The sequence below is a fragment of the Nerophis ophidion genome, linkage group LG08 (assembly GCF_033978795.1).
Source record: "Nerophis ophidion isolate RoL-2023_Sa linkage group LG08, RoL_Noph_v1.0, whole genome shotgun sequence".
Taxonomy (NCBI): domain Eukaryota; kingdom Metazoa; phylum Chordata; class Actinopteri; order Syngnathiformes; family Syngnathidae; genus Nerophis; species Nerophis ophidion.
In genome coordinates, this window is record NC_084618.1 from 38,745,133 (window position 1) to 38,757,928 (window position 12,796).

Genomic DNA, 12,796 nt, shown 5'->3' on the forward strand with positions numbered 1-12,796 from the left:
GGGTTGCCATGTGCTTTTTTTACTAAGGGATGTTTTCTGTCTGACCACTACCATACAGGCCTGATTGGTGGATTGCTATGGTTGTGTCTCTGGAAGGTTTTCCTGTTTCTACAGAAGAATGCTGTAACTCTTGACAGCGTGACCATCGGGTTCTTGGTCACCTCCCTGACTACAACTCTTTCTTCCCGATCACCCAGTTTAGAAAGCCGGCCAGCTCTACGAAGAGTCCTGATGCAAAAATTTCTAAAAAGATTTAAAAAAAAAAAAAAAAAAAATACATTGTCATTATGGGGTCTTGAGTGTACAATTTTGTGGACCAAAATTACCGAATGCAGCTGAGATAATGGATGGATGGATAAGCAGTGGTGTGTGGTGAACTAAACACCAGGTGAGGCATACATATTTTTTTGTTTTGTACTTAAATTCATATCTGCAGCTCTAGTCAATTTATTTAGGTTGCACATTAGAGTTACTGGGAAAAAAAGGGAGTAATACACTTTCATAAAAACGTTATAATGATATTATGATAAATATATTTATTTAAATAGTTTTTGGACCCATGGGTTCAAAAACTATTTGATAAAGTTGTTATTAAATACTTTTTGTTCCCATTTGCTTTCAACAAAATAAATCAAGTATTGTGAATGTATCTTACCTTTCTGTATTTGTATCTGAAGCAGCAATAGCTATCCTCCATGAAAACATACTTTGTATGACCAGATTCATTTTGTCTTAAAGTCCAGTTTAGAGAAGTATTTCATCTTGGATAATCTTCCATATTAGCAAAGGCATTCATTTAATTGCATTTAATTCCAAGAAATTAAACAATATTTTTCCATCTGACAAAAAACACTCACAAACGCTGGCTTACTCTAATAAAAATGCCATGTTTGTTATAAATACAGCTAAAAAAAAAAAGAGAAAAGAAAAAAATGCTGGCTTCCTCTGGAGAGACCTGTGTCTGCTAGCTTGAGCGCCCCCACATCTCCCAGTGTGGCGAGTCAGAGTACTGCTGAGGCACTGAACTGCAAGTTGACAATATATTGCCTCCTACCTTGAGGCAGAGGTACTTGCTGCCTCAAGACCTGCCTTTTCCACGTGGCAACAAGCATGCGCCCCTGCCCGCACGTCCAATACACACTGTGTGTAGCCGTGGAGGCCCCCTCTGTGTCTGCCTCACTTCTCATCTGCTGCATTGTTTTGATCAGGAAACATGGAATTTCCGCGATTTTGACCATGAAAATTATCAAAATATACAGGAACCACACCAACATCACATAGAAAGCATAAACCTAAAGAGATATTTTAAAACATGTTTTATTTTATTACTTCGTTTTGGAACATCTCATGATTAAGCCACCTGGTGGCAGGTGAGGCACTGCCTCACTTGCCTCCCCTGGCAGCACGTCACTGTGAATAAGGGCTGTAACATAGCAAAATGTGGAAAAAGTGAAGCGCTGTGAATACTTACCGGGTTCACTGTATGTCCCATTTTCCATCTATTTATTATCTATGTTGCTAATCCGGTTCAGAACCACAAACTGGAGCCTATCCCAGCATGTTTTGAACTTAATTTGGGTTTTCCATCAAGTTTGTAGAAACCACTTATCTTCAAGGTCACAAGCTGAAACAATCCTAGTCCATATAGCAAATGACACCATTTTAGTTTAAATCAAATTGTTTTCCAGTTGCTGTGAAGAGGGGGGCGGCTTGTGCAGGGTGTACGCCGCCTGCTGCCTGAATGCAGCTGAGATAGGCTCCAGCGCCCCCCGCGACCCTGAAAGGGACAAGCGGTAGGAAATGGATGAATGGATGTTTTTCAGTTATCCAATATCTATGGCACTTTTCTTTTTGGTCGCCAGGAAGATGAAGCCTCTCCCAGCTGACCATGGGCTAAGGGCTAGAATGTGATGTGATCATTGCATCCATCTAATGTATATTCTCCTTTCTCTGGTTAGAGTTGCTGGGAGGCGGGAGCCAATACCAGGATGTATTTGGTCTTACGTCACCTTAACACTCGCTTGCTTGGGGAGTGAAAAGGACGAGAGAGAGAAGTGAGTACATTACATCTTTAAGAAGTGTGACTACGTGCTTCACATCCCGGCTGACTAATTCTTTTCTCAGTCGTCCGTCAGGTAATAAATTTCATGTTTTTGTCTTTTTCTGGACTTTGTTGACATTTTAAGAATTCCTGAGCACTGCTCGGCCTCTTTATTAGGTACTGTAAGTGTACACACTTCAAAATTAATTATGTCTGTGCAGAAATGCTCAACATTTTTAATGCATTTTTCATGTGTTTATTAATGTACATTGCCTCCTGTAACTAAGTAAGGCATGCACAATATGAGTGACACTTCTGAGCATGATGCAGTGCAGGACCATGTTAGGTACTTTTTAATAGTGTCATCTTCGGCAAGAAAGCAACTTGTCCTGCTGTATTTGGCGACGTCAAAACTTTTATTGCCCTATTTATAGTTTGGCACTTGAAAAATCTTCCTTAAGTCAGCAGTGTGGAGGATGGAGGTTCTTACTCTGAGGACTGTACGCGTGCTGTTTAAAGTAACGCATAATGTACCTCCTGTTGTGTAAAGTGTCACATCCTTTCAGCCAGCACATAAAGATTGATGAGCACATTGTTTATACTTCTCAGATTTCCTCAGTCTGGATTATTTCCCTCTGAACTCCTTTCAAACAAGAGGGGTCATTCCTCAGTCATTTACTCTTTTGACATCATCGCAGTTATAATAATTGAAAAGAAATAACAATTGTATGAAAGGATGCTGAATAGATGTGTTGTTTGTTATTTAACCACTAAAAGCGCTGTAAGCACGAAATTGCCAGAGCAGTGAACAGAGTATGGCCACCTAAACAAGAGCCGCAATCTTTGCTACCAAGGACGTGTGCGGCTGTGTCCGGAAGCATGCAATTACTGTCGTTTTGACGTTAGAGCGCCTGACGAAATAAACCGAGATAATAGATCTAAATGCAGTACTAAACATACAGCAAATGTCTTTTATTCTTGTAGTTTTTTATAGGCCTCTTCCTTCAAGCTTGTTTTGTTTTTTGAAAAGCTGGAAATTGTATTGCAACAACTCAATCTTGCAAAATAGGTGATGATAATGGGTGACTTAAATGTTAATAAGGAAGTTAACAATGTTAGGAAACATTTGAAAAAGGTTATGGATGATATGGATATGACTCAGGTAATTAATGGCCCTACAAGACTTACAAACTCCACCAGCACCCGGATTAATTTAACTTTTACTAATATGCCAGAAAGGATCTGGAAGTCATTCAATATCACAATCTATAATGGTCACAAGAAAATTAAACAAAACGTGCTTTAAACCCTTGGCCGCTATTAAACTCTATAGGACAGTGGTTCTCAACCTTTTTTCAGTGATGTACCTTTGTGAACATTTTTTTAATTCAAGAACCCCCTAATCAGAGCAAAGCATTTTTGGTTGAAAAAAGGAAAAAATAAGTAAAATACAGGAGTGAATACCCTGCATTGTCTGCAATGCAGTCCTTTACTATTGCAAATATCACTGAGACTAAAGTAAGCGACTTAATTCAATCACTCAAACCATCTAAAGCTAATGATGCTTTTGGATCTAGGTTCAGCTCTTGCCACTCCTATTGCCTCAATCATTAATCTTTCAATTTCATTGGGTCGCTTTCCGAAGGTCTGGAAATCTGTTATTGTTACACCTGTATTTAAATCCGGTGACTCAACTTCTCTGCATAACTACTGCCCAAAAAGCATTATTCCAGCCATTTCAAAAATTGCAAAAAAATGAAAGAGAGCAGCTCCCCCTCTCTCCACGCCATGCAGTTTGGTTTCAGATTCAAGCATTCCACTGAGATGGCTACATGCCTCCTTATTGAGAAAGTACAATTATTTCTTGATAAGGGTGGAGTTGAAGGGGCGTTGTTTTTGGACCCCAGGAAAGCATTTGATACAGTAAATCAATCTGTTCTTCTTACCAAGCTCTCGAAATTTAACTGCTCTCAAAATGCTGTACACTGGATTGAATCGTATCTGCATGATCGAACACAATCTGTATCAGTTAACAACTGCAGATCTGACTCTCTTAGGCTAACCTCCGGAGTCCCTCAGGGGTCAATATTAGGCCCTCTTTTGTTTAGCCTCTATATTAATGATTTGCCCACTGTTTGTCCTGAAGCTGAATGCTTAATGTATGCAAACAACTTGGTTTTCTTCCTTCATGGTCACACCAAAGCCATTGTCGCTGCGAAACTCACTAAAACCAGATCCTATGTTATAACTTAGTTGCAGGAGTGCTGTCTGCAGCTAAACAGTTCTAAAACTGTGGGCATGTATGTAACTAAAACAAAAAAAGTATCATCTGACATATATTAATGGAGAAAGAATACACATTTTCAGCCAATATAACTATCTTGGGTTAAAAATAGATTCAGAGCTTTCCTTTAAAGCCCATATTGGCAAATTGTGTAAAATAATCACGTTTAATCTCACAAATTTTCGTGCAATTCCAAATGAAAAGTCAACTGAAGCTGCAAAATTGTATTTGCATTCGATGTTTTTCAGCAAATAGGAGGGGTTAGTGCGTCTGCCTCACAATACGAAGGTCCTGGGTAGTCCTGGGTTCAATCCCGGGCTCGGGATCTTTCTGTGTGGAGTTTGCATGTTCTCCCCGTGACTGCGTGGGTTCCCTTCGGGTACTCCGGCTTCCTCCCACTTCCAAAGACATGCACCTGGGGATAAATTGATTGGCAACACTAAATTGGCCCTAGTGTGTGAATGTGAGTGTGAATGTTGTCTGTCTATCTGTGTTGGCCCTGCGATGAGGTGGCGACTTGTCCAGGGTGTACCCCGCCTTCCGCCCGATTGTAGCTGAGATAGGCGCCAACGCCCCCCGCGACCTCACAGGGAATAAGCGGTAGAAAATGGATGGATGGATGGATTTTCAGCCACTTCAACTATTGCCTTACCAGCTAGTCTCAGGCTGGTCAGAGTTAAAAAAAAAACCTTTGTAAATCTTGTACAAACAAGCAATTAAGGTTATGGATACAAAACCTCTGCGATGAGGTGGCGACTTTTCCAGGGTGTATACCGCCTTCCGCCCAATTGTAGCTGAGATAGGCACCAGCGCCCCCTGCGACCCCAAAGGGAATAAGCGGTACAAAATAGATGGGATGGATGGATACAAAACCTAGGCACTATCATCACTGTGCCATTAAAAAAAATATATACCGTATTTTAAACTAGGACAGTCTTCACAGATTTGGAGGCTTAAAAGTGACCTATAAAGTACTGCATGAATTGGCTCCAGAGTTCATCAGCCAAAGAAACAGCCGTGAGCGTATCACTGGAGGCTCTGTCAGAGGTGATTGTTATATTCCTCTGCACAGGAGCACTTTCAGTAAGTCGGCCTGGTCAGTAAGGAGTGGAAATGTGTGGAACTCAGTACCTGAGGAGGTTAAACTGGTCACAACTTACAAGGCCTTCACAAAGATGTTTTAAAATGTGGCTTATCTACGCTTACAGCTGCCAGCACTAAAACACGAGCCTGTTTTGAAGCTAAGATAAATGTTATGCTGTGACGTTGTATTTTATTTTTTAACGTACTGTCTATGTATTGTGTGTGTGTTTTTTTTTTCTTTTTCTCTATCTTTCTTTTCTTTTCCTTTTAAATTGTATTGTAACTGCCTTTTTTACATCATGACCAGGGGACTACAGATGAAAACTAGCCTTCTGGCTATTTCTGGCTTTTTTAACCATGTGTAGTCATGTGTTTTATAAAACTGCATTGTCCCTTTTGAAATAAACTAATCTAATCTAATTATCTAACATACATTTACTATAAAACATGCTTTTATTTCGTCAAAGTATAATTTTGCAGCCCTATCTGATGCGCTCTGCCTCTGCATTCATGCAGTGTTTAGAGCATCCTAATGAACAATGAACATACACAGAATAACCAAAAACTTAACTTATTGCTCTTATAATGTCAAATCATTAGTTTTGGACCAACGATGCTGGAGAAATTATGACTTTTGTGTTACCATGAATTGATTAACGTGGACCCCAATTTAAGCAAGTTAAAAAACTTATTCGGGTGTTACCATTTAGTGGTCAAGTCTCCCGTCTAAAGGCAAAACCTAGTAACTCACCTCTAGCTGATTTTGAGAAAACAAAGGAAAACCAATCTATCTTGATGCTCTCTTACAAAGATCTACAAAGTCATCAAACATATAGATGTTTTCTTGAGCTTTCAATTTCTTGCCGATTGAGCCATGGATTGAATCTGCTCTCATGAACGTGTGCCCTTTCTCCAGATATTTTATCACAATCTCGGGTGGGCCCCATTCTGCGTTTGCACATTGGGCAAGAGCCGTGTACAGCGTCCAGTTTTTATTTTGACCTCCACAGTTATCTGCCCAAAAGAGTATGCAAGGGGAAGAATCAAGAACAATACATTTAATGAAGGTGCTTGCAACGTCCTGGGCCAATCTTCCAAATATCCCCTCTTGCCATAATATCACATAATCAGGTTGACCGTCGGCCCCCATCCGTGCAAATGTCTCATTAAAGACAATAAGGCGACTGACAAAGAAGCTTCGATTGGTCCCTTGAGATACTAGGTTTTTCTGTTGTATCTACGCAGTTATGTGGTAGTTGCTAGGTCCTGCCATGCGCGTAACAGCTTACTTACGGAACAAATTACAATATCGCATACACTAATGTAAAGCATATCACCTAGGAACTCCAAAATGATTATCAGCTCAGTTTTGACCAAAATTTAGTTACTGGGTTTTGCCTTATGATGGGAGAAGTGTAAGGAATATATACTGTACTGTGCAATCTACTGATAAAAGTTTCAATCAATCAATCAATCAATCAAGTAAAATGTGGTGTCTGCCTCCAGTGTATTGTTTGTAATCACTGGACTGCCTGTGCTTTTAGACTTAGACAAACGTTATTGATCCACTATAATCTGTTATTACACCCCATTTGGTTCTGTTTACTCTATGTCAACTCCATCCATTTATGTTGGAATTTATTTTCCACTGTTACTGAATTGCATTAGTTTGGTTTTACTAGAGATTCAATGAAAGTCTTTTTTTGGTCAAACTATCTCTTTCATTTTTTAATTTCTTCTGTTATTATTTGTATTAGCTTCTGTGTGTTCTCTTCTGAACAAAACGCAGATGTTGTGCATTGCGTCTAACTCACACGAGACACTGTAATGTGCAGCTTTCCACCTTTTACCTTTTCTTCCCATACTTGTCTTCTTTCACGGTTGTGGGGAAAGTGATGTAATTGCTTTCCACAATTCACGCAGGAGGAGCAGCCCCATGCTGTCAAACGAGGCATTTTTACACAGCGAAAAGCTGACAAGGAAGCGTTGCAGACACATAGTCGAAGTTTGTAGCAGTCATGTGAGTGACCTTTGAACAATCATTGTGTAGAGCGCCTGAAACCGGGTTGGCCATTCTTTCTCTATCCACGACTCTGTATATTGCTATACCAGTCACATTAATTCATCTATCCATCCATTTCCTACTGCTTGCCCCTTTTGGGGTCAATGGGCGGGCTGGCGCCTATCTCAGCTGCATTCAGGCGGAAGGTGGTGTACACCCTGGACAAGTCACCTGACCTCATCGCAGGGCCAAAACAGATAGACAGACAACATTCACACTCACATTCACACACTAGGGCCAATTTAGTGTTATTAGGGAATAATAATATTATACAATACTTGAAACACAACTCAAGGTTAATCTTAATTATTAGGACTCATTAACTATCATTAAGATTACTTGCAGTATAGTATAGTGGGGTGTGTTTATATAGTATTGTATTCTTTCAGAGTTTTGGGGGTTGGGGGGGATAGTTTTTACCTCCATTTTAAATTGTACACATTTTAGTTCCTATAAATTGTTAAAAGTGTAACCCTTAACAATTGATTTGAATGTTTTATTATCATCATCATGCAAATACTTTTTATTTATTATGTTCCTATTTATTTGTACCTAAAAATAAATAGTTTGGTTCATCTGCTCTATTTTAAAGGGCCTATCCTAATAAAACATAAACATGATATTTTACAGTAAATGTTTGTGATTCTTGAATGATTATAATATATGTTTTTCTTTATATAGGTGGAACTAAAAAAAAAAAGAATATTGTGCAAAGGTTTATTGCAGCAATTATAAATACATAGTGAAACTAATATATGACAGAGTGCATAAGGAAAGTATTCACAATTGGATAAATAATTTTTTTGTCCTCAAAATTCTACACACAATACCACATAACAACAATGTGAAAAAGTTGTTTTAGAAATGTTTGCAATTTTTTAAAATCTTTTTAAAAACTAAGAAATCAGTCTCTGCCATGAAGTTCAAAAGTGAGCTAAGGAGCATCTTGTTTTAACTGATCACCCTTGAGATGTTCCTACAGCTTAATTGGAGTTAACCCGTGGTAAATTCAGTTGATTGGACTATGGTTGAAAAGGTATGCACCTGTCTACAGTGGGGCAAAACAGTATTTAGTCAGCCACTGATTGTGCAAGTTCTCCCACTTAAAATGATGACAGAGGTCTGTAATTTTCATCATAGGTACACTTCAACTGTGAGAGACAAAATGTAAAAAAAAAAAAAAAAATCCAGGAATTCACATTGTAGGAATTAAAAAAAATGTATTTGTAAATTACGGTGGAAAAGGCCCTGCGATGAGGTGGCGACTTGTCCAGGGTGTACTCCGCCTTCCGCCCGATTGTAGCTGAGATAGGCACCAGCGCCCCCCGCCACCCCAAAAGGGAATACGCGGTAGGAAATGGATTGAATTATGGTGTAAAATAAGTATTTGGTCACTTCAAACAAGGAAGATCTCTGGCTCTCACAGACCTTTAACTTCTTCTTTAAGAAGCACTTCTGTCCTCCACTCTTTACCTGTTTTAATGGCATTTGTTTAAACTCGTTATCTGTATAAAAGACACCTGTCCACAGCCTCAAACAGTCAGACTTCAAACTCCACTATGGCCAAGACCAAAGAGCTGTCGAAGGACACCAAGAAAAGAATTGTAGACCTGCACCAGACTGGGAAGAGTGAAGCTACAATAAGCAAGCAGCTTGGTGTGAAAAAATCAACTGTGGGAGCAATTATCAGAAAATGGAAGACATACAAGACCACTGATAATCTCCCTCGATCTGGGGCTCCACGCAAGATCTCATCTCGTGGGGTCAAAATGATCATGAGAACGGTGAGCAAAAATCCCAGAACCACACGGGGGGACCTGGTGAATGACCTGCAGAGAGCTAGGACCAAAGTAACAAAGGTTACCATGTGTAACCCACTACGCCGACAGGGAATCAAATCCTGCAGTGCCAGACATGTCCCCCTGCTTAAGCCAGTGCATGTCCAGGCCGGTCTGAAGTTTGCCAGAGAGCACATGGGAGAATGTCATGTGGTCAGATGAAACCAAAATAGAACTTTTTGGTATAAACTCAACTCGTCGTGTTTGGAGGAAGAAGAAAACTGAGTTGCATCCCAAATTCCTACAATGTGAATTCCTGGATTTTTTTTTCACATTCTGTCTCTCACAGTTGAAGTGTACCTATGATGAAAATTACAGACCTCTGTCATCATTTTAAGTGGTAGAACTTGCACAATCGGTGGCTGACTAAATACTTTTTTGCCCCACTGTATGTATATTAGGTCCCGCACTTGACAGTGCATGCCAGAGCACAAACCAAAAATGAAGTCGTAAGAACTGTCTGTAAACGTCTGAGACAGGATTGTCTCAAGGCACAAATATTGGGAAGGGTACAGAAAATATCTGCTGCCTTGACGTTCCCAATGAGTACAGTAGACTTTATGATCCGTAAATGTAAAAAAATTGGATCCACCAGGACGCTTACTAGAACTGGCCGTCCAAACTGAGCGAACATGGGAGAAGGGCCCTAGTCAGGGAGGTGACCAAGAACCCGATGGTCATCTGTCAGAGAGGTACAGCATTCTTCTGTGGAGAGAAAAGAACATTCCAGAAGGACAAAATGTGCCTGAAAAACTCTGACCATGAAAAAAACAAACTTCTTATGTCTGATGAGACAACGACTAAACTCTTTGGCATGACTATCAGGCATCATGATTGGAGGAGACCGGTGCCTGGTCATCACCAGGACAATACCACCCTGACAGTGACGCATGGTGGTGGCAGCATTATGCTGTGGGGATGTTTTTCAGTGACAGGAACCGGCAGACAAGTTGTGATTGAGAGAAAGCTAAATGCAGCAATGTACAGAGACATCCTGAATGAAAACCTGCTTCAGAGCGTTTTGAACTCAGGCTGGGGCGACGGTTCATCTTTGAGAAGGACAATGATCCTAAGCACACAGCCAAGTTGTCAAAGGAATGGCTTTAGTACAACTCTGTAAATATCCTTGAGTGGCCCAGCCAGCCAGAGCCATTTTCAGAGAGATCTGAAAATGGCTTTGCACTGATGCTTCCCGTCCAACCTAATGGAGCTTGAGAGGTGCTGCAAAGAAGAATGGTCGAAACTGCCCAAAAATAGGTGTGCCTAGCTTGTAGTATCATATTCAAAAACACTTGAGGCCGTAATTGCTGCCAAAGGTGCATCAACAAAATATTGAGCAAAGGCTTTGAAAACTTATGAACACATGATTTCTTAGTTTTTTATTTTTAATAAATTCGCAAAAAAATATTTAAAAAACACTTTGTCATTGTGGGGTATTGTGTGTAGAAGTTTGAGGATAAAAATAAATACATTCAATTTTGGAATAAGGCCGTGAAATAACAAAATGTGGAAAAAGGAAAGTGTTGTGGTACTTTCCACCAGCACTGATGGTTCATACAATGCAACTCAAGATATTTCAAGTCTTTTTTTAAACATTTGATAAATAATGCTTACAGCTTATAAAAAAAAGCAAATTGAAAATCTTGGAAAAATTGGGGTTTTAAATAAATGTAAAACAGGATCATCAAAATGAAAATAAAGAAAGACTGGACATATCTCACTTTACATGTAATGAGTTTATATCATATTATAGGTTCACATTTGAAGTTAAATTGCACGATAATCACATGTTTGGAGTTTCACTGCATATATATATATATATATATATATATATATAGAGAGAGAGAGAGAGAGATGGATAGAATGTGTGAAATAGTTCTAATAAAAGTATGCTGTAGTGAGGGACATTTTAAAAATCTAACAATTTTGGTTCGCTGCCAGAGAAAGTTAAAATTAAACATTACGTTAAGTTGTATGTTTTTCTTTTTAATATTTGTGACTTTATTATGTATTTTTTCATTATTATCATGTATATTGGTGGTTTGGATGTGAGCTTACTCGACAAGGCATCAAACATGTTTCCATGCTTGATCAAGTGACACAGTTCTACATTACTGTACATTTATTTTTTAAACATTTTTTTAATATTATCATTATTATTATAATCATTTATTATTTTTACATTATTATATATACTTTGGCCTTCACCAAATATGGTTCCAAAAGTGAAAACATTATACAATACTGTACACTTTTTATACATGATTATTAATCTTATTTGATATTTCTACATGATTGTCAAATATATTTCTGGCTTTAAAGAAGTCAGCGCCGAAGGTACAAAATATGGTTCCATGCTCGAGTGTTACAATTCTCCAATGCTATTTATTTGTATTTATATTCTTAATATTTAATATTTTTACATTATTATTAGGCTTAGTTTTTGGCTTGAAGAAGGGAGCGCCATTTTAAAAAGATACCAAATATGGCTCAATGCTTGATTAAGTGATACAATTTAAAAACAAAAGTTTATTATTATTTATTTATTTTACATTATTAAATGTATTTTCATCTTAACTAAATAGTTTCAGTGCTTAATAAAACGATAAAAGTATACTAAACTGTACATTTTATACACGATTAATACTCTTTTTTAGATATTTTTACATTATTACATATATATTTTGGCCTTTACCAAATATGATAGCATGTTAAAAAAGTGATAGTATACATTTGTACATTTTTTAAACATGTTCATTAATCTTATTACTTGATATTTTTACATTATTATTAGATATGATTTTGGCTTTAAAGAAGTGAGCACCATTTGAATAAAGGTAGCAAATATAAAGTGTTGCAATTCTCCATGACTATTTATTTTTTTGTTACTCTTAATATTTCACATTTTTACATTATTACTAGGTATAGTTTTTGGCTTGAAGAAGTGAATGGCATTTTAAAAAGGTACTGAATAAATTCTGTACATGTATTTTTTAATCATATATTGTTATTCGTATTTAATTTTTTTACATTGTGATGATAAATAAGGAAGTGAACTCTATCTTAGAAATGACAACATATGGTTCGATGCCTAATAAAGCGATACAATTATGCAGTACTGCACATTTTTAAAACATGTTTATTATTCTTATAAACTGCTATTTTTAAAATATTGTTTGTTATGTATTTATGCCTTTAAGAAATGAGCTCCATTTTAAAAAGGTAGGTAAATAAATGGGTTGTACTTATATAGCGCTTTTCTGCCTTCAAGGTACTCAAAGCGCTTTGACACTACTTCCACATTTACCCATTCACACACACATTCACACACTGATGGAGGGAGCTGCCATGCAAGGCACTAACCAGCACCCATCAGGAGCAAGGGTGAAGTGTCTTGCTCAGGACACAACGGACGTGACAAGGTTGGTACGAAGTGGGGATTGAACCAGGGACCCTCGGGTTGTGCACGGCCACACCTCCACGCCGTC